Raw genomic sequence first — 23066 nt, forward strand, 5'->3', positions numbered from 1 at the left:
AACCGGTTTTATCTATAGTTAATAATAACATAGAGTCGTACTCCTCCTTTAGATTATGATTCGAAATTAAGATTATCGATATATCATATAAAACACAACTTCATAAAAATTTAGTTTGGTTCATTATTGCATATAGGAGTTAATATTTTTAATAAAGGATAAATTTTAAAAATAAGACTTTTAATAAATCTCACAAGAATGTTTTTAATATTTGATGTATAAAGGTTTTAGAATTATTATGTTTAATTAAATGAAATATACCCTTAGTCAATAAGGACGGCCCACTATGTTAATCCACTATTTGAAACTCTCATTAAATTGAATACATGTACAGCATATATCAGTTACCAATTAAAAATATATAAATATTATAAGGGGCTGGTTTAGAAGTTCGGAAAAAATCGAGAAAAAAATTACTAAGCATATTTCTTTCAATTATTAGTTTGTTAATTTAGACATGATATAGTTTTTTCGGCATTTAGTTAATAGCTGGCACCTTTTTATAATTTTTTTTACTACCATTCAGATTACCTCATTTTATAAATATAAAGTTAACCATCAATATACAATAGCACGAATATTTTAAAGTTCTTTAATAATAAAAGTGAAAATACTTAATCGCAAAATGGATAAAATAAAGAGAATATTCAAAATAATAAGGCATGTTCATCATTATTTTTTAATTCGTATTATAAATTATATATCCATCAAAGAAAATAATCATGCGCAATTTATAAATGATTTAAAAGAGAAAAAATTAATACTATTTCAATATCCATTACTTTAAAAAAAAATGTATCTTTTATAATGAACATTGTTATGCAAGCGTATTGCTACCAATCACAATACTATATTACTGAAAAACAAAACAATAATAATGATAAGTTAAATCATACTTACAGCAAGCAGATGAACAGGGCATTTTGAATTTTATATAGTTTCTTCTTTCGAACTAATACAGACTTGCAAAAACCTTATGAATTTATAGGGGGTGTGACGTCATATCAAGAGATTGCATCAGACAGGAAAACAAAATATGTCGTCAGATTGGAAAACACTTAACCACATCTTTTTTCATATCATTTGCACTTGTTCTTTGATTTGTCAATAAAGTTAAAGTCAACAAGTGGGCATTATTAAATTCTTAATTTCCTCTCGATGAATTTAAGCTCTAAACTGGATTTCCTTTTTTTCTCTTTTTTTTTTAACAAGTAAGAGCATTAATTTTTTTTTAATAAAGCATATTTTAATTAGCATCTTAGAATAAAAGTGGAAATTTCCATTCTTGCGTATCTCAAACTAAAAACGCAATCTCAAGATGATTTCTTCGCTTCTGTGATGCTCCTTATTGATTTTGTTAAAATAATTTAATTTTACTTTATAATATTAAGTATATGAAAAAAAAAGCAAATGAGAAACTTCTTGGACTGACTATCCCATATACTTATTATCTCATATGGCTGTCAATTTTTATTTATTTTTTTTTTTTTTAGATTGTAATTAAAAGTTCTTCAATCTCAGTAAGCGTATTGACATATATATTATTATTAATTTTAATAAATTGTGTTATCAAAACTTTCAGTGAATGCAAAATTCTTAAAACATAAAAATAGGTTAGTTTACTTCCAATGAATTTCGAAATCGGCAAAAACAAATGTGTGTATTAAGTTACATTGGTACTTTATGTTGGATAATAAAACTTGTATTTTTATCGCCTATCTTGAAAATGTTTCTCTGACCATATTTCCCCACTATACCTAGAATGTTATCTAAGAGTTCAAGGTTAAAAAATTTTAATGGTTAAACTTACTCTAAGTAGTGAAAGGAGAATAAATCAATATAGGGATTTCTACTAGTAGAAACGAACAATTAAAACTAGTTAAGGTTTGTTTAATTTATCAGCCTAACACAATATGTGGTCATGGACTTTATTAGTTTTAGGAGAATAAGATGCTCACGAAACGAATGACAACGAAGAGTATTCATTTCTTTTTTCAAATCATTATAACGACTGGAATCAAGATTTTATTACCATATTTTAATTATTTTTTAGAAACCTATATTGCATACTGCAATCGTTTTTTCAGTGCAGTAAGGGCTGATTAGAGAAAAAGTAATAGTTATGAATAAGAGTACGATTTATAATTTATTTATTTATTTACATTTTTTTTTTAATCAAATAAAGATCCCATTCCTAGTTATGAGTTAGTGGCGCAAGAATGATAGCCAACAAATGATTGTTATTGATGAAAACAATATTGTTTATATTGTTATGATCATTTTAATGTTCAAACATTAAAATAAATTGAACTTTAGCGATTTTTTTTAAGTTATTGAGTATGTATATTAGAAGAAGATAATGTTATATTTCTTTTCTGATATAATATTTGAGACTAGTCTTAATATTCAACTAAAATAAATTGCATCCACTAAGTCCCAACAACTTTTATTAATAAATTCAAATATGCAAATTTAAAGTTGAAATTTTATTGTTTTTTATAAGATAGTGATAATAATGTAAAGATAATATGCAATTGAATTAAGTTATTTTTATGTATATTATAAAGTATCTAGAGAAACTTCTAACAAATGTTTAGGAAATGGTGTGAGGTTGTGAAATTATAGATAAGATTGTCCATGATGTTGGCCAGGTTTTGCCGAAACATTGGACATTTGAAGCAATTAAATAGTTTAAGGACTGTTGCAACTTTATGGATATAATTTATTTTAATTGAAAATAGTTTTTTTATTTGAATAGAAAATTTCTTAATATAGATTTAATTGATTCCTTAGTTATAGAAATAAAACAATACTCATAATAAGCTGTTTTCATCACATTTGCCGCGGTGTCATGTCGCTCTTATTATATTATTAGAGGGAGGCCAAATTAATGTAAGTCATAAAAATTGTTTAAGCCTTTTTAATACGCTGAGGAAAATTTTGGAATAGTCTAAAATATCATTATTATTTAATTAGTTCATTACTATAATATATAATATTATAGTGTATAGTGTAGCTTAAATACATAACTTTAGTAATATCCCACTTATTCCTGTCGAACAGATCCGTTATTTAGGACTACAACTCGACAAACGACTGACATGGAATCCTCATACAAGACTGAAAAGACAGGAAACTCCTCGTCGATTTCGACTATTACAACATTTACTAGACAAACGGTCTAAATTGCCAATACATTATAATAGACTGATCTACGTGACCATTATAAGTCCTATCTGGACGTACGAAGTTTAGCTTTTGGGCTCCACTAAACCATCAAATTCCTCCCGAATCCAATTCTTACAGTTCTAAAACCTTCGTAAAATCCTTAATGCTCCTTACTTTGTCACAAATCAAGTCATCCATCATGAATTAAGGTTTTTTTTTTGGATTTTTTAAATCACAAAAGAACGATAACTCCAACACAAGCCTACCAAATGACATAAAACCTGCTGGCGTATACAGCGTGGAGAGGGGAAGTGGTCTGATGCACGGACAGCTGCAGATTTTTAATGTCATTTAAATTTAAATCCATTTTTCTCAGGACAATTGCAACATTTACTAGACAAACGGTCTAAATTGCCAATCCATTACAAAAGACTGATCTACATGACTATTATAAGGCCTATTATAATAGTCATGTACATTAGTTTATTTATTTTAAGGCCTATTTGGACATACGGAGTTGAGCTTTGGGGCTCCACTAAACCATCAAATTCCTCCATAATCCAATCCTTACAGTCCAAAATCCTTCATAAATCCTTAATGCTCCTTACTTTGTCACAAATCAAGTCATCCATCAGGACCTCAATGTCCCATATGTTGCGGAATTATCCAAAACCAGATACTGTTCCTTCCATGGAAAACTTCCCAACCACCCAAATACATTTGTTTTTAACCTGGCTTCTCCTTCATTAACTAATAATCCTCCTAGGCGTCTGAAAAGAAGATGGCCTCGGGATGTTCTCCTATAGAAATTTTATTAGAGTTCTATCAAAGGGTAGATTCTCCACATGTTTGTATCATGTCTCTATCTCACATACAACAAATTTACTAGTAGTATATATGTTATACAGTTGTAAATAACAATAAATAAATGATTAAAAAAAATAATAAAATAAAAATCAATATGCCAGAGTAAATTGAGTTAAAGAAATCTTAAAAGCAACGACAATGATAAAAGGAACTATAAAAAAAAAAGTAAAATGACGCTCTAATTAGCGATTCTAAAATATCATTTAATAAGGATAATTATTCATACCAAAATGATTTTTTATTATTATTTTTTTTTTACAAATTGAAATTGACTAGATCAATGTCCAGTATTGATGAGCTGATGCTAGATGAATGAGAGTGAAAAGTGACAGGGAACTGTTTTGAACTCCATAGCTGCTACAACATTTCAATGCACTGGAAGTCATAAAAATTATCTTTTTATTCGGTTTCAAATTTGTCCTTTTGAATGTTTGAACATATAAACGAAATATTTGTTTGTGAAATTTGCAATCTGAGCTGAACAGAAATGATATGATATGATTTGATAATAAAGTTAAGATGTATCTGAACGTAAACAGTTTCGCTCAGAGGCAGCCATGGCTATGCGAAGTTCAATTGCTGCTGGTTTTAGTAACACATTGCAATATTGTTAATTCATCTTGCTAATTAGAAAGTAATGTTCCCTTAGACCAAATTACAACCGACGTGTATCAATAAATGATCTTAGGAAACCATTTGATTCGAAAGGGAATTCCCAGTGCTTGTAGAAATCACGCATTAGAAACGAAACCATAAAGTTCATTACTTCTTTCTGGGAGGTCAGTCAAGGAAAATTTAATAAATGGATTTTTATAAATAACTAAACTTAAATAAAAAAATAATCTAAAATTCTTTAATATTTGGAACTATGTACTCCTCATGACGTTTTAATAAATTCATTAAATTAAAATGCATTTAAAGCATATCATTCTGACTACAAGGACTCCTCATATTAATTAAAAATGAATTACACAATACTGAAACTTAAGCAGAAAATATATTGAAGCATTTTAAAGCAACAATTGCATTAAATTTTGTTATTAAAATCCCATGTCCCACGGCTTTACAAGTGAAGTTCATTAAGTCAATATTTTTCCAGGTTGGAGTTACTTGGTTTTCTCAGTATAAAATGTTAAAAGATTAAACTCTAAAAAAAAAAAGTTTTAAGAACATTAAAATCTATTCATAAAAAGTACAATTACAAATACCATAACATTCATTTATTTTTCTATTGTCAAAATTTTAAAACTTCAATTTTTGAATTGAACTCCTCTAGTAAACCAACGAAATTATTTTTTTTAGTAAGAAATACAATTCAATCATATATTAGTAGTTATATTGATATAAGTTGTATATATTATAATTAATACATAGTAAATACATTTACTATATTTACTTTAGCTTTATTTTAATTCTTATTCTATCGTTTTATCTTAAGAGAATTACTAAATTATTTCATACTGGAAGATATTGATTGACCGTGTGTAAAGATGAAAGGAATATGGTCCGGGTGCGGTAAAAAAAAAAACTCAATAGTAGAATATACTATTTTATTGAGCCAACGTTTCGCCCCACGTTGCAGGGCTTCGTCAGGGCTAAAAACTTACTATGTGTTTGTATCTTTTTTAGCCCTGACGAAGCCCTGCAACGTGAGGCGAAACGTTGGCTCAATAAAATAGTATATTCTACTATTGAGTTTTTTTTTTTACCGCACCCGAACCATATTCCTTTCATAAATTATTTCATGTTTTAAAGCAACACTTGCATTAAATTTTGTTATTAAAATCCCATGTTATTATAGAAAATATTATTTTAAATTGATATTTATTTATAAACAATCATTGATTTTTTAAAAGGTATATGTATTTTGTTATACGAATAAAAATAGATTTAAAGAAAACAAAAATAAATGAATCATAATGAATCAGCATCTACCTAGTTGATATTAACTCAACATGATTCCTATTATTTTTTTCTTTAAATCTATTTTTATATTCAACAAAATAAATATATTTTGAGATAAGTATAAAGAAAAAGCTGTTCAAAACATTATTTGAGTTGAAACGAAAATGCAAAATAAAGATAAAATCGTGATGAAGGAGAATTTTTTATAATTTAAGAAGAATTGAAAACTATTTCATCATGGAATGTAAACTACATTTTAAAGAAAGGTAATTTGAAAACGCAATTCAAATTTTCAACAATAATAAAATCTTAAAAATAAAATTATCTATCACAAGTAACAGAGTAAAAAAAAAAATAAGTCAAGCCTCCAGGTTCTATTAGAAAAAAATACCATTTTTTTCTTTAAAACGGAAAAACTTTCCAAAAATATATAAATTGACAAGAGGTCAAAGGAATTTGAAGTAGTTTATAATACTACGCAGCAGATCTGTATTGACAATAACCGCATGAGAAGTAAGCAAATATTAATTTTGATTATATAAATAAAGGTGAGGCTGAGTGTTTTCTAATATGACGATGTATTTTTTAGTCTGATGTAAGATACAGATATGACGTCACACTGCTACTATAAATGAGCTAGCTCTCGCGGAACGTCATTGTTAGTTCGAGAAAAGGAAACTATCAAAACCAAAATGCCTAGCTCATCAGTATGTTGTGAGTATGATTTTACACCATTATATATTTTTTTTTATACATTATTATTACATATGCACATATACTCGTACTTTACAGTTTTTGAATTATATATTTTTTTTAAATCAGGCATTTATATTCTAATCAATCTTAAACATTTAAAACAGTAATATGTAATTTTGTTTTCAAAAAGTAAAAATTATTTCATTCTAATGTATTTAGATGATTGATCGGTGGAAATAGGTGAATCTATACGAATATTATTATTTTAATTTAAAAATGAATTCTAGTCTTATAGCCATAAAACTGCTTTCATTGACAAATGTAAATATTTTCATCTTATCATGCGATTTTCAATATGATTATTACATGACGTGGGAGGCATTAGGTAATAGAAAATAAGCAGATTCGATATGTTAAGTGTCTTTACACGCTCTAGAAAATCTTAAATTATTAAATTATAACAATTTTACCATATGCCCTATAAATAAGCCTCAATATCAGGGGAAAATGTTTTGTCAGACAACCAAACCGATCTCAAAATAGCGTGTACAAAAATTACCTAATTTGAGTCATTTCCTTCCTGTTAAAGGAAAAGAATACTATTTTCATCCTACATTATGTATTGTACAATATATATAATATTTGTGTAAAAAATATTAATGATAATGAAATATAAATAAAAATTCTGTTATTTATTTAATACATTTCTAGGTACCAACATTTGCGTCTGCAACAATTGCAAATGTCAAATATCTTCCTGCACCTCAGAACAAACCTGCTGTTCACCAACAACAAACTGTTGTGACACGGATCAATCCTGCTGCTGTGACACAGATAAATCTTGCTGCTCACAATCAAGAAATTGCTGCAAAGAAACCAATTGTAGAAAGTAAATGAATTGCTGTTACCAAAAGAGCGAAATCTTCCTAGTATACTCTTGAAAAAGGAAATCGTCGGCTTTACAAGTGAAGTTCATTAAATCAATATTTTCTAGATTGGAGTTACTTGGTTTTCTCAGTATAAAATGTTAAAAGATTACACTCTAAAAAAAAAGTTTTGAAAAAATTAAATTCTATTGGTAAAAAGTAAAATTACAAATACCATTCATTTATTTTTCTATTGTCAAAATTGTAAAACTTCAATTTTTGAATTGATTTCCTCTAGTAAACCAACGAAATTATTTTTTTTCAGTAAGAAATTCAATTCAATCATATATTAGTAGTTATATTGATATAAGTTGTATATATTATAATTAATACATAGTAAATACATTTACTATATTTACTTTAGCTTTATTTTAATTCTTATTCTATCGTTTTATCTTAAGAGTATTAATAAATCATTTCATGTTATGTTACATTTAAATATTTTTAGCCATAAAAATTAGTCTGAAATTCATCTATATTATTTAATTGAACTGTATAACAAACATTTACAAGCAAAAATATCATTCATAAAACATGTTTACTACTGAGGGGCACGAATACATATTAAATTAGTAAATCCTTTTTTGCTGTGGTAACTATGAAGGAGGTAGAAATAAAACACCAAAAAACTTATAAAGTTTTTACTTTTTTATAAATATTTGTAACAGGGTTTTTTGTGAGGATTACAGGATTATGTAAGGAAAATACTATGGAATCGAGTGTAGGTGATAGAATTTTTTTTAGAATTTGACAAAATAATCTCTGAATATCAACATAAACATTCAAAATACATATGAAAAACTATTTTGGTTTTATCTGTTGTTTAAAAGTTGTAATGAGAAACAGAACAACAAGAAATCTTTTATCATTCAACGTCAAACCAACCGATGTATAGATCATTTATAGTAACCATCATTTTAACCTGATAAATCTTGGATTAATACAAAAAAACTATTTGTGAAGAGAAAAACGTTATTTAACAATTCAACAATATTGATATTTGGAAAGTATTTGTGAGAAAGTATCACTAGAGACAAAGAGTATTCGGTAGAAAATATTGGTTCACTAATTTAGATGGAAGCGGACGGGACTGTTTCTACACATGTCTTGGAGCTAATCCTAAAAACTTTAGCCAATAATAAATTTATTAAATATCCAATCATATATTTATTGGGATGATTAAACTATTATTAGCTGAGTTAAATTTTATAAATCGCTTAATTGTTTAGCGAGCAGAAATATATATATGTATATTCGCGATCGTTTTTTTTTATTTCTAAAGTTGGAATTATGTTAGTATTCCATTGAGGGCCACTTTAATTCTTTGAAACTCAGATTGCCCACCCTACTCAATTCGAGACATTTGCGACCAACGAAAGCACACACACACCCTCAATGCCTGTATGTGACCACAGAGTGCCGATACAGGACCTCTATAGACCACCAAACTTGTAGAGATAAAAGGAGGACTCCGAATGGCTGACACCCCGTACAAAGCCGGTAGCTGATTGGTCTAGAGAGGCTGTCACTTGGAAACGTGTTGTTGTTTCCGACCCACCTCCTTCTGACCCCTCATCCAGGTGTAATACACTCCGATGCTCATAGTCTATTACTGTCGGAACTAATTAGCTTAGTTCCAATTAACTAAGTACCCTAAATGTCCAATAAAAAATAAAGCAAGGTTTTGAAGCGACAGTTAAATGATTATAAATAATTATACAGCAATAAAATTATAAAATAATATAAATTATTTTAAATAAAGCTCTGCTTTCTACTTCCACCGCTCAATAGGAAGTGTAACTAGCCTTACAATACTATTAACAAAAAGTTAATAGGATTTGATTTTATTTACACGAATTCGTTCAAAATTTTAAAAATATTTCTCTACCGATCAAAGTATATTCTATGAAAATTTTTTTAATCATTATTACTACAAAGAGATATGTTAAAAAATGTTTGCTATTGACTGATGTAAACACTAGACATCAAAATATAAATTACTAAATTATTATAACTATTTTGTAAATAACAATATTACTGGTAACATTTCGGTGTAAACACACCTTATCTTTAAGAACCTTCAAGTAAAAGTAACCAAACCACCATCGTACCCCTGGAGCTGATTCAGATTTTTTTTTTAATTTATTTTTTTTTAATTAAAAATATATACCACAAGTAAATTTGATGTTATTTATACAATCCCATGATACAGACATGTGTATAATTTACTCATTGCTAGAGTTCCAATAAAATTTCTAGCAGAGAAGATTTTGAAGCCTTCTTATTTTCAGACGCCTAGAAGAATTATCTGGAAATGAAGGAGATGTCAGGTTATAAATGATGATACACGAAAAAAAAAATTAAATTAAAATGTTTAATGGGAATATTATTGGAATCAGAGGCTATGAAATTACAGAAACGCACTGAATTGGACCGGAACTGCCGGGATTGTTAAACTACTATTCTAATATGAAAATTTCTATGCCAGAATCGACCAGCATTGCCCTCCCGCCTCCTCCCCACTACTTTGTTTTAATCTCGCGTCACTTCAATAAAACTGGTCTAACCTCAAAATTACTAAAATAAGAATAAAATATTAAACAAAAAGATTAAAGCAAAACATTTCGAACTATATTGCTCTTCTCCATTCATGTCAGCTCACAAGCTACCATTGTCGGCCTGTACAATTAAGGACTGACAACATTCCATATTTTGTAGGGAAGAAGACTTTTAGAGAGGCTTCTCATGAAAGGGGCAACCATGGATACCTTTATACAGTGGATACCTTCGCACATAAGAGTCTAGGGAAACGAGTAGGTCGACGCCCTAGCTAATAAAGAATCTCAGATGCCAATGCTTTGCGTGCTTTGAGTTTTAGTGCGGCTAAAATCGTTTTAATAAAACCTTGAGAGATAAGTTGTTGCTACTTTACTAAGAGTTTACAGAAGGGAAGCAGTGGGCAGGGCTCATCAGTCTGATCTAATCCGCCACGAGTCGGTTGCCGCTTTTAGAAACGTTACCGGCCATGATTAGCTGGATGCTAATAGAATCAGAGTAAGAGATGATCCTCGTTACTTATTATGCTTCGTATCAAATGTGAAATCGAGCCATTTATATGACTCCCTTTGTCTCGAGGCAATAAGACAAAAGTTCAAAGAAGACAAGACTATGAGGTCGAAATATGCAATCCTACGTTTGACTGCAAGAATTCTTATGTCGGAAGAGTCATAACCCTGGGGATTAGTGTGTACTATATTGTACGTCCATTAATAATACAAAACTATTAACAAGTAAAAATGTATAACAATTATATTCCAAACAAAAAAATTCCACACTTCTGTAACGTTTCAACCTTTTTCCACCAGCCATTTTCGAACATTCTTATCTTTACCTCAGTAACAATATAATCGTTTTTCAAATTAAAACTTATTGTCCATATGAGAAGTATTAGTAATAATTAATTTAAAATTAAGTCTATCCCCATTTTTTTTTTTTACTGATGCAATATTTTTCATCCAGACTTTTATATTTACAATATATAACATTTTTGTTTGATTTTTTAAAACTTATGCTTCTGTCAAAAATATATAAATAAAAAAGTTTTCAGTCTTCTTTGGGCATGATTTAATATTTCATTAACCAATCTACAGTCAAATTTTAAGTTACTTCATCATTAACTTATAAACATCACTATGACATTGTCATATTAAAGAAATATTTCCAGCTAAAAAAACAATAAATTCAGCCCGGATATAAATGAAAAACATCTTAATATTTATTTTACAGTAATATAAAATATAAAAAATAAATATTATCTAAAATATTAAATTATATATGATAGATATAAATGCCTTGATTAAAACGACCTCAGTATAAAAAGAGTTAAGAATAAACAGAATTTTAAATTCATTATAACAAATACATTCATTTATTTGTAATTGTATTTATAATAATTTATTTATCTGTATATTTAAAAATCACTCATGTTGTGATTGGGGTAAAGATGAAAATGTTTGAAAATTGCCAATAGGAAAAGCCGAAACGTTACAAAAGCCTGGAGTGTATAAGCAAATAATGCAAATGTGATATCATTTTTATGATTATACAGTTTTATATTAAAAAATGTGAACTTTGGGTGATTAAATAAGCTTTATTAAATATATTTAATCAATAATTTATTCTTGTTTTAATAATTTTGAGGTTATATTTGTTTTTAATATTCGTACTTTAATATCTACAAGCCAACTCAAAGATGTGTCTAGAATATCACTCTCCGTACAGTCCTGCACATAAAATGATTATGAAACTAGTTAAGTTCATAAAGTCTTTATGAATGCGGTTTGTACAGAAAAAGTACAAGTTTACAATTAGCATCGGTAAATATTCATATCGTTTTGCCCCAAATTCGCTAACAGCGTTGAAAAGAAATCTGTATGGTAATTTGCGAAATCTGAATATTCCGGATAACGGAAGTATTAAGGAGTCAGGAGGCACAATACAATACTGCATAATACCCCCTAGTCCACAAGCCTAAGGCTGCCCAGGCCATAAACTCAGATTTGCAAAGTAACCGCTGAACATTATGAATAAAATTTACAACGGAACAGAAGTTTTAGAAATGTGATACTCATGTAATAAAATATTCAACCGAGGCACTTAAATTTGTAAAGTTTATGTGAAATCAGAATACAGAGAAAAACCTTTCTTATTTCTTGTTTTCTACCTGAAACTGACTACCGGCTTCAACCACTTAACATGGAATTGTGTACAAAGAAAAATTTTACAAAACATCAACCCAAATTATTCAAAATTACTGATGCTGGATGACATAAATTTAAATTTTCATTTCAGAAATTTTTATTATATCATTAATATCATTAATCAAAGATCGATGAAGCTTTATATATTGAAAACTCTTTATTACGATAAGAAAATGCAGGATTCAGAGATGAATTTATAAATCAAAATATCTGGAGACACAAGTAAATGACAACATAATGTAATAATATGTATGTGACTAAAAGTATGAACCAAAAACTACTATAATCTACGAATCAGTTACTTACTCACAGAATACTGTTCAGACAGCTATTTAGTGTAAAAGAAAGGACAAAATTAAAGTAAGAACATCACTGGTATATAAAATTTTAAATTAGGATTGGTGTATAAAATTCCAAAAAAAAAACAACACAAAATTTTGATTTTAAAAATATAATAATTTTACTTAATGAAAATAATACTATAAAACATATTTTTAAAACTATTTATATATCAAGAATTATTACTTATACTGTTAACTTTACATCAAACACAAGAAATTTGAACCAGCGTAATGCAAACATTTTGAGTATAATTAATTTTGTAATAAATATAGTTAAACTTTAGAATCATTATAATTAAATTTGAAAGGATTAATAATACGAAAAATTAAGATAATTGATCAAAATTTAGTTTGAACTAAAATGATAATATGCCTAACCTGATTGTGAGGTATATAGATACAGCCATAACCCATATCTACATATGTCTAACTTAAATAAAATTGGTGTTAGTGCTAATCACAATGACATAACTTACAGATAAAAGGTTTTTTATTTAAATGAAAACTAAAGGTAATACAACATAATAGGGGCAAATTAATAAATATATAAATAAATGTGATTCGTTTATTGATTTGTTGTTTAATATGTTAATTTTGACTATACTATATCAGACATGGGAAGAATAGCCAACAAAAATCTTTTAATGATCATTGTAAGACTGTGAAATTAAAGTTGATGTTTAAGGTATTATTAATTGAATTAATTGAATCTGAATTTATTTTGTCTTTGTTATATATAAACGACATCTAAAAGTTTTTAAATTATAAAATATGTTCCCTGAATGTGTTTTATTCATTGGTAACTTAAATATTTATAAATAATAGTAAAGATGACAGAAAACTTGTCCAAGAGTTTCGGATGACGAACAAAGAGGAATGTTCCAACAACATTTATCTAAACAGTTTATAAATATTCATCCCTAAATTAAACAATCCCTAAATTTATTCATTGCCCTCCCAGATCCCTTTAGATATGGGGTCATTTATTACGAATAACTAAGTCAACAATGGAACGATCCGAGAAAAGCCCTCTCAAGACTATAATTTATCAACCAAAGGAGCTAAATATTCAAATATATAATTTATTTTCGGTAATTAAAACGATATCTAGATATATTTTTAATACATACGAGATGTGCTTGAGATAACTAACTATTATATAATGAAATATGAATCATTACTGTTTCCTAAAACTGGAAAACTAATTTTATCGAATATTGTATTTGTCAATTCAGAAACTCGATGAGCTGGGCAAGTATATTATATGTGGTTTTCATGGTAAAAAAAAAAAAACACGTAATTAATCAACCAAGAAATTAATTAACTAGAAAAAAATGTCAACACATAGTTTAGTCATCAACCGCTTAAATTCAATATTCAATATGAAAATACAAGTTTCTAGAAATTGGGATATTTCCATATTAAACTGTTACAAGCAAATCACACAAATAAATTTAATATTTAAAGAAATGGACATTTATTTGAGTTTAAAATTGTTATAAGCGACAAAAACCTGACACGGATTCCTCAAATTCATCATTTTAATATCCACAATTAATTAGATACCTAGAGGCAGACGCATATACATGTTTATTGAAAGATATATGTTGGTGATTTTCAAACACTGGATATTTTTAAGTCTCACTTAAACCGAATGGTTTCCTTGGATTACTATTCGTTCAGGTTGGTAATAATTCTGCCCGTTCCAATAATCTACTGGTGCTAACTACATGATTTTAACTAACTTAATTCGACCCTGCAACTTACAATGCCACAAGACAATCTAAGGGAATATTATACTAGTATACATTTCCATTATGTGTGTATTGGGTGAATTTAATAATAAAGGAGGTTACGAAAAATAAAATAAAACAAAATAATAATAATAATAATTCTACCTCGGGAAACATTTATATATAAGGCACACGATGAATTCTTCATTTTGTCTACTGTTTTACTTGTCATGAGGACTAAATTTTTTTGTGTAGCAAAAAAGTTTTTAAAAAATAGTTCAACGGTTCCTAAGAGTTCTTTAAAGCTTTTTTCTTGAAAAAAAAAACGTGTGAAAATAGAAAACGCGTGTTTGGCCGCATTAGCTGAGGGTGTTGAGGCGTCATCTGATCAATCTCATAACTAAAACAGCGCCAGTTAGATTCTTGTTTGGTCCTGTTGACTCTATCTCGTGGCATTTCCATATAATAAAAACTGGACTAGTATGGGAGCTAGTTAGAACCAACCTATTCTAACAAGCTCCCATACTAGTCTCTATCTACTCCCGTACTTGCATAGATGATTTCATCAATTTCTAATCATAATTTTACATAATACATTCACAAACCACTAAAATTATTACAGGTATGCAGTCCTTAAGGCTATTTGATTATTTAATAATCAAAGAACAGTACGAGGGAACTGTAGAGCTTCAGAAGGCAATCCGATATTCTGGAAGCGGATGCGATTCACTTAGGGGCTGGGGACTGCACCGTATTAGTATGCACGGCTTCTACTTCCAACTCCTTTATTATTATCGCTACAATTTATTTAGCATAATATCAGCCAATAGTTATAATATTGCAGAGAAAAAGAATTTTTTTTTTATTATTGGCGTGAAAGGATAGTATAAAAAGACAATGAAGATAAGAAAATTGTATTCATTTTTATATCATATTACTAGATAAATATAGTCTCTAATTCCTTCTTATAATTTTGAAGCCAGCCCTTCATCTTAATTCTCAATTCACACTTTTTCGTTAATATTTAAATCTAAATTAATCAAAAAAAATAAATATATTTTATTCTAAATGAAAAAAGTGGCTAAAACTGTCATGTCACTGAATACACGATTATTTTAATCGAAAAGGAAAATACTAACAAAAATATTAGCATAAATAGAATTCTAAAATAGATATATACCTTGGCCAAAAATTGATGATCAAGAAATCATTCAATTTTTATTTTAAAAAAAATTAATTGAAACTCAAATTCAAACTATCTTAAAAACTTATATATTAATAATTATTTATCTTTGATCTTTATTTACTCCTACGGATAGATCGGTTATCCACTCCCATAGTCTATCTTGTGTTATTAATTTTCTACATTATACATTTCTCCTTTATACAAATCTGTGCTATTCATTATGTCACTATTATGACATTCGTGTCTGTACAGAGGTGCTCTGATGGATTGCTCCTACTATATCTCACCTTTCAGTATGAAATATGTGGCTCAACACATCTTTAGATTAATACGTAAGTGTCAAATACGATGGGTGTATGATGGGCAATAAATTCTTCCTAGGAAACTTAATTTATGTTCTCGCTTTTAATTTAGACAGGACCGACGTATCTTCGTAAATTCAGAGAGTAAAACACTTTTAATTGGGTTACATGCTTATGATAGATAATAGGAAAGTTATTTTTTTTCTTATTTTATTCCGACAGTTAAAATAAAATATAAAATATGACTATTCTTGAAGAGGAATATTATTTTTATTATCCTCATTCAGTTTTATTGCTGAAGTCCCTTTTATAAAAGTTCAAAAAAAAAAAAAAAAAGTTTTTTTTTCGGCCAAGCCCGTTTGAGTTCTATTCTGCCTTTAAGGAAAGTTGTCCATCCCTTTTACTATTGCAATGGTTTTTCTTCTCAAAGCAAGTAATTTCAATGATTCATTGTGTCTACTATTTTGATTTTCCAAACCCTGCTTCTGTGACATATTTTATGCATTGTTGCTAACAACTCTAAGGCTAGCTAAGTGGAGAATTCTCAAAATAGAGTCCATGACTTTATTATTTCCCACTTCATTCAATAAACAGGTAAAATATAAAATGAGGACCTTTAATACAGGGTAATAAACGTATTCTACAAGCATTACCAATGACAAAGAATATTTATCTGGATCAATATTTTAATATTCTTTAATCTATACAGGCAAAATGTTATAATTTTCAAGAAAAAATATTCTATTACAATTATAAATTTAAATTTAAATTAATAATATTTGATTTCAGATACTTTAAACTACATAGAACGAAATTGTGAACAGTTTAAGCTTAAACAATAATAAATTAAATATTTTTTTAAATAATATTTTTAACTTTTTATGTAAATTTATTACAAATAATAATTCTAAAAAGTCTTTGATTTAAAAAAATTTAGTTTTTAATAATAGTCAATTATTATTGTATGACATAATATGAAAAAATTGGCTTCATGAATAAAAAAAAGTGTGGAATCCAATACTTTTACCGTTATTAAAAATTAAATTTTCTAAAACGCATACTTTTTAATGTTATTAATTGTAACATTTAAAAAAAATAAAAATACTAAAAAAAACTACTTCAATATCTAGTATATTTTTTTTTAAAAATCCTAAACCGTTTTTCACCTCGTTCTCTAGTATAAATTATCCAGGCCAAAGTTTTATTACACTTGGTTTTTGGACGAGTACTGAGGAAGTCTTTAGATGTCAGTAGGATATCAATTTTACGTACATTATAATAATTTGAGCAAACAATATTTGTCAAGACGTAACTTATAATAAAAATCGCTTTATACATTATATAGTCAAAATTTACATTTTTCATATCTAATAAAGTAAATAATGATAGGTTTGTGATTGCAAAGACATGGCAGTTTTTAGAGCATTGATATTTTCAAATCTTAAAGCTGTATAATGCATTTTAAAATTTTTTAGGCCAATTATTATTATTTATTTCTTCTCTACCTTTAAATCTTGATTAACCATTTGATAATATCCAAAACTGTCACACTGGTTTTATAATATATTCATTGACTTTTATCTATTTCAAAGAGCACTTGATGGAAAAGTAGCAGGGATGGAGAAGAGCTTTATTGAATATCGGATGAGAAGGCATTGAAGATATTGTCCTCCACAGAATCTGCTTTGAGGGCTGAGTCAATGTTTGAGCGGGCATAGCATAAGGGATGGATAGATCCTAGAGTGTTGCCTATATCTAGCTATATTGCAACTCGGAGAACATCTAGCTAGAAATATAGGCGTTCGTGAAGTTTATGGGAAGATATTATTTAAATCTAGTATATTTAACGCAAATATAAATATTTGATTAAAATTATGACTTTATAGGATCTATCATTAAGAATGCCTATAAAATCAGAGAGAAATTAATCTTAAAGACCTCTTTTCATAACTTTATTTTTACTACCACAAAAAGGTTTTGTAAATTATTTACATGGTTTGTTTATAAAGTTTCAAATCTGATTTTTTTTCGTGAAGACGGGTCTTACTGATACGAAGAAGTAAATTGGGATATCCAGAATGCACAAGCGGTAGTTGTTTCCGAGGTGTTGGAGTGAGCAAATCGTTAGTAACGTAAGCGCATTTCAGTGACGTCAAAATTTGAAAATTTAGCGCCACTTAAATCAGCAAATATTCTACAAAGTTATTTGCGAAAAAAAAAAAACATACACCTTCGCTACAATACACGTGCCTATATCTGATATGAAGCTATACCACGTGTAATGGTCTTCATGTGGTATAAGTGGATCAAAGATGGCAAAGAGGACGTTTAAGATGCTCATCTCGTAGACTTTCAATAAGTCGAAATGATAGAAAGTGGGTGAACTTTAAAACACCGACCGTCGCCTTACTTTAGATTAGTTGTTGTTTGAAGGATCGAGTCCACCGAGCCGGGCCATATTTTCATGACTATTGGGTTCTTCATCATAACCACGTTATAGAAGTTGGGCCAAATTTAATGTGGTAACACTGTCGTAGCCACCCTACCCGAACTAGCTTCAAGTGACCCCAAATCAAGAAATACCTGGGAGGGAAAAGATTCAACTTGATTCCTGCGGTTCAGGCAACTTTCACGAGGTGCCTTAAAGGTCTTCAGGATTAAAGAGCTCCAGGGTGCCTGTGAACAATGCGAACAAACGCAGCCGGAGGGTCATTTTTAGTTTGCTGTATGAAAATGTTCAATATTTTTTTTTATTATGAGAACAGTCTTCAAATTTTATGAACAGACATTGTAAATTAAGAAACATATAAGTATTGCACGTCCCATGATGAACTCCTCCAGCTAGGAGTAATACTTTATAGAATTGATTTTTCTCGAAAGCGGCTTGTATGATTTTGATTAAACTCTTGTATGCTATCACAGAATTGATTGGTCTTAAATACAAGACAGATTCCATCTTCATTGAAATCTTTCTCTGCATTTCCTTTAATATTATTAAACAATGAATAACTGAAGGAGAAAATTGGAAAAAAATAAAGATTTCCGATTCGAATAAGAAAAGCCGAGATCTCGCGATATTTCCCGATTACAATATGGCATCGTCACATTTAGTTATAAACGGTATTTTTTGTTGTATTTTTTAAAGGAACAAAATTAATAATACATAATATTTATTTCCACCTCGAGAGACCCTAAAATACGAATATTTATAATAACAGAAAATAATAAAATTTTTATTGATAATTTTCGCCATGAATTAAGGTTTTTTTTTTGGATTTTTTAAATCACAAAAGAACGATAACTCCAACACAAGCCTACCAAATGACATAAAACCTGCTGGCGTATACAGCGTGGAGAGGGGAAGTGGTCTGATGCACGGACAGCTGCAGATTTTTAATGTCATTTAAATTTAAATCCATTTTTCTCAGGACAATTGCAACATTTACTAGACAAACGGTCTAAATTGCCAATCCATTACAAAAGACTGATCTACATGACTATTATAAGGCCTATTATAATAGTCATGTACATTAGTTTATTTATTTTAAGGCCTATTTGGACATACGGAGTTGAGCTTTGGGGCTCCACTAAACCATCAAATTCCTCCATAATCCAATCCTTACAGTCCAAAATCCTTCATAAAACCTTAAATGCTCCTTACTTTGTCACAAATCAAGTCATCCATCAGGACCTCAATGTTCCATATGTTGCCGATTTGGCCAGAACCAGATACTGTTCCTTCCATAATAAACTTCTAAGCCACCCAAATCCACTTGTTTCTAACCTGGCTTCTCCTTCATTACCTAATAATCCTCCTAGGCGTCTGAAAAGAAGATGGCCTCGAGATCTTCTCATCTAGAAATGTTATTGGAGTTCTATCAGTGGGTAGATTCTCCGCATGTTTTTATCATGTCACTATGTCACCTACATTAAATTTACTTATTGTATATATGTCTATACAGTTGTGAATAACAATAAATAAATTATTAAAAAAAAAAAATTTCTCAGCTCAGTTTAATTGTGAGTTGGTTTCTTTCTGATGACTGCTGTCCAAGAATGCCTCAGTTTTATAATACTAGTGTGAAGTTGAGATAAAATCTTGCAAATATGTTTAGTTATTATAGTTAATCAAATAGATAGAAGCAGTAGTAATAGCAAATAACTTGATGCTAGTTGTGTCTGAGAAGAGCGGAAAGGGTTGGCAGTAATATCCAAGCTGTGGCTAGCAATAATATCTGCTCTACCCCTGACCACAATACTCCACCCCCGTCCACAAGAGGCTTAGTCTACAGCCACAGTCTTCGTAAAGCTGTCCTCATAATGTGTCCTCGAATCTTGACTTCCATTCTGCAATATACCTGAATACATTAAATACCTCACGAGCCAAATTTTCAATTAACGAAGCGATATTAAAACAAGCTAACAGACAATTCATCCCCATTTCAAATGGCAAATACAGAGAGAATCGCACTGTTGCAATGCAACACATTAAAGCTTTTCGGAGTTTATGTCTACTTTATTGTGCAACTTCGCATGTTTTGACAGATTGATTCCAATACTTAGTTAAAAAATCGATCCTTTATTAAAAAAAAAACACTGATTTTTGAGAACTAAACAATACAAACATTTTATTTACAAAAAATCAAATTTATATTCAAGAACAATTACTGGAAATGACTAGAATTGTAATTATTATAAAGAACAATGGTTTATAAAAGCTGAGTTACTCAGAACTACAATAATAACAACATAAAATGTGACAATAGAGAATAAATCCTTACAGCAGTAACTGCACTGTAGAAATGTGATTTCGAGTGGGAGGGGCGAGAGGGAGTAGATAATGGGCATGATTGGAAAGGTGTATATTGTGGCTCAGATGGCCGAGCCGGGAAGAAGGACCAAACGAGAAATAGATAGACAAGGAGGGAAAGAGAGAGAAAAAGGAAGAGGGAGAGAGAGAGTGATTGAGGGAAGGGGCTGTAAGGACTCCTTATTACCCGAGTCTGGATATATAGTCTGGATGTTGGCAGCGTAACTACCCTCTGGAGATTGTTCTCTCTTATATCATGTTTTATTCGATATAGCATTCATTTACGTTACAAATATATACATATATACAAAATATACAAATCTATAAAACACACATATGTTGTGTGTGTGTATATATAGGATCATTGTTACACGTTTTTGTCGGTCTTACAAACCTTCCGGTGACCAAGCTTAGTCATAATCATTCGAAGACAGTTTCTGTCCACGAGATTATGGGCTGTTTGAAATCGATAATTAAGACTTGCACATTCTAATCTAATTTCCATCGGTTTTTAAGTATCTCTTGTAGGATGGAGACTTAGTCTAGCGTGATTTTCCTCACTATAACTTTTTCCCCTCCTGAAAGAACCTTATTCTCCTGAAACCCATTTCTCTCCTCAGTAAATATCAATAAAATTATGTATATCATGCATATAAATAGTCACGTATTTCCTCTTTTTAAGATTATAAAATGTACAATTAGTAAACTTAATTAATAAAGTAGTTAATTTTTATTATATTTACATCATTTAATATGCTATTAAAGAATGTCCAGGAGATTTTGGAAAACAGAAAATGGTATAACTCCACTCCAAGATGGGTATTGAGGAGTCAAAATCGAAGTGAAATTTAATTCTAGCCTAAAAGAATCGGTCTAAACATAATGGTTTCTTGGAAAAATGATAAGATTATATCTAAAAGGCATATGCTGTTACTTCGTTGAGTAAAATGAGAAACAAGTTTAGATTTATTTTAAGGCCTATTTGGACATACGGAGTTGAGCTATGGGTTCCACTATACCATCTAATTCCTCTCGAATCCAATCCTTACAGTCCAAAATCCTTTGTAAAATCTTTAATGCTCCTTACTTTGTCACAAATCAAATCATACATCAGGATCTCAATGCCCGTATGTTGCCGATTTGGCCAGAAACAGATACCAATCCTTCCATAATAAACTTCCCAACCACCCAAACCAACTCGTTTCTAACCTGGCTCCTCCTTCACTACCTAATAATCCTCCTAGACGTCTGAAAAGAAGATGGCCTCGAGATCTTCTCCTTTAGAAATGTTTTTGGAGTTCTATCAATGGGTAGATTCTCCACATGTTTTTATCATGTCATAATATCACTTACAGCAAATTTACTTGATGTGTATATATGTATACAGTTGTAAATATCAATAAATAAATTATTAAAAAAAAAAAAGATTTATTTTAATATTTTACTTATTTATTCCTCTATTAGTTAATATAAATTATTGCATAAAAATGAGGTTTAATAATTTATATTTATTTGAATACTACTTTATAAAACAAATTAGTGCTCCCGGGTGTTTGAACAGCCTAGCTCAAAAACTGAAGATCAGAATTATTAAAACGTCTTCTTCTAAAGTATCTTTAATTTTCAATTTAATGTTTCTTTGACATAATCAAACATATTTTATTTTTATAAGTAATGCAAATTGAATAAATATAAACTATGAAAAGATTTGAAGATTAATATTAAGGAGATAACAGGAAAAATATTTATTTCAAGCTAAAAACTAATTTCCAGAAATAACGGTCATTAATCCTTATGATCAATAAACTGTTGGTAAGCCCAGGATATAAAAAAAAATAATTATTAACATTTAAAGTTTTATAATAGAATGACGAAAAACATATAAAGAAAAGATTTATTCTAACAAAAAATTGACAATTATACTGGCGGGCACATGTGTAGTGCGTTTTTCCGTTTCACCAGTTTGATCAATGATTTCATGTCATTGTAGTCATAAAAAATTTAACTGCTTTATTTCACTCAACCAATAAATGAAACTTTCAAGAGACAGGATGAAACCATTCGAACTCCATGAAATCATTTATATTATTTTAAATATTGATTATATAATAATCTAGTAGCATCGAATAAAAGGTTAAGAACATAATGTAAATTTTAATGAATTGTTTTACTTTTACAATAAAAAAAAATGTTATTATTTTGCTAATAATAATTGAGAAATATTATCAAAAGTAATTTGGTGCGATTGGTGTCTGTCAATCTGTCAAATGAATGGCTAACATAGGTAATTAGTAAAGTTTTGCCACATGGAATTATATAGAAATATCTGCTTTGAAACGAGTGAGGATAGGATATATATGTATATATATATA

At 29.1% G+C, this 23066-nt stretch overlaps 3 long non-coding RNA genes across 3 annotated transcripts in view; 1 reads left to right on the forward strand and 2 right to left on the reverse strand.

The window, feature by feature from the left end:
• LOC106691346 (uncharacterized) overlaps positions 1-1121 on the reverse strand; it is a 2157-nt gene extending 1036 nt beyond the window's left edge. Inside the window, exon 1 of the long non-coding RNA XR_001344771.2 lies at positions 901-1121. This is a non-coding gene — a long non-coding RNA (uncharacterized lncRNA). The remainder of the gene's footprint in view (positions 1-900) is intronic.
• LOC106691347 (uncharacterized) overlaps positions 1-23066 on the reverse strand; it is a 117192-nt gene that overhangs the window by 60355 nt on the left and 33771 nt on the right. The gene's annotated exons all lie outside the window — the stretch shown is intronic.
• LOC136797313 (uncharacterized) lies at positions 6353-8199 on the forward strand. Its single transcript, XR_010845168.1, has 2 exons — positions 6353-6654; positions 7348-8199. It is a non-coding gene; the product is annotated as an uncharacterized lncRNA (long non-coding RNA).

Source organism: Halyomorpha halys, unplaced genomic scaffold (genome assembly GCF_000696795.3).
Source record: "Halyomorpha halys isolate HHAL.00 unplaced genomic scaffold, Hhal_1.1 Scaffold2269.1, whole genome shotgun sequence".
Taxonomy (NCBI): Eukaryota; Metazoa; Arthropoda; class Insecta; order Hemiptera; family Pentatomidae; genus Halyomorpha; species Halyomorpha halys.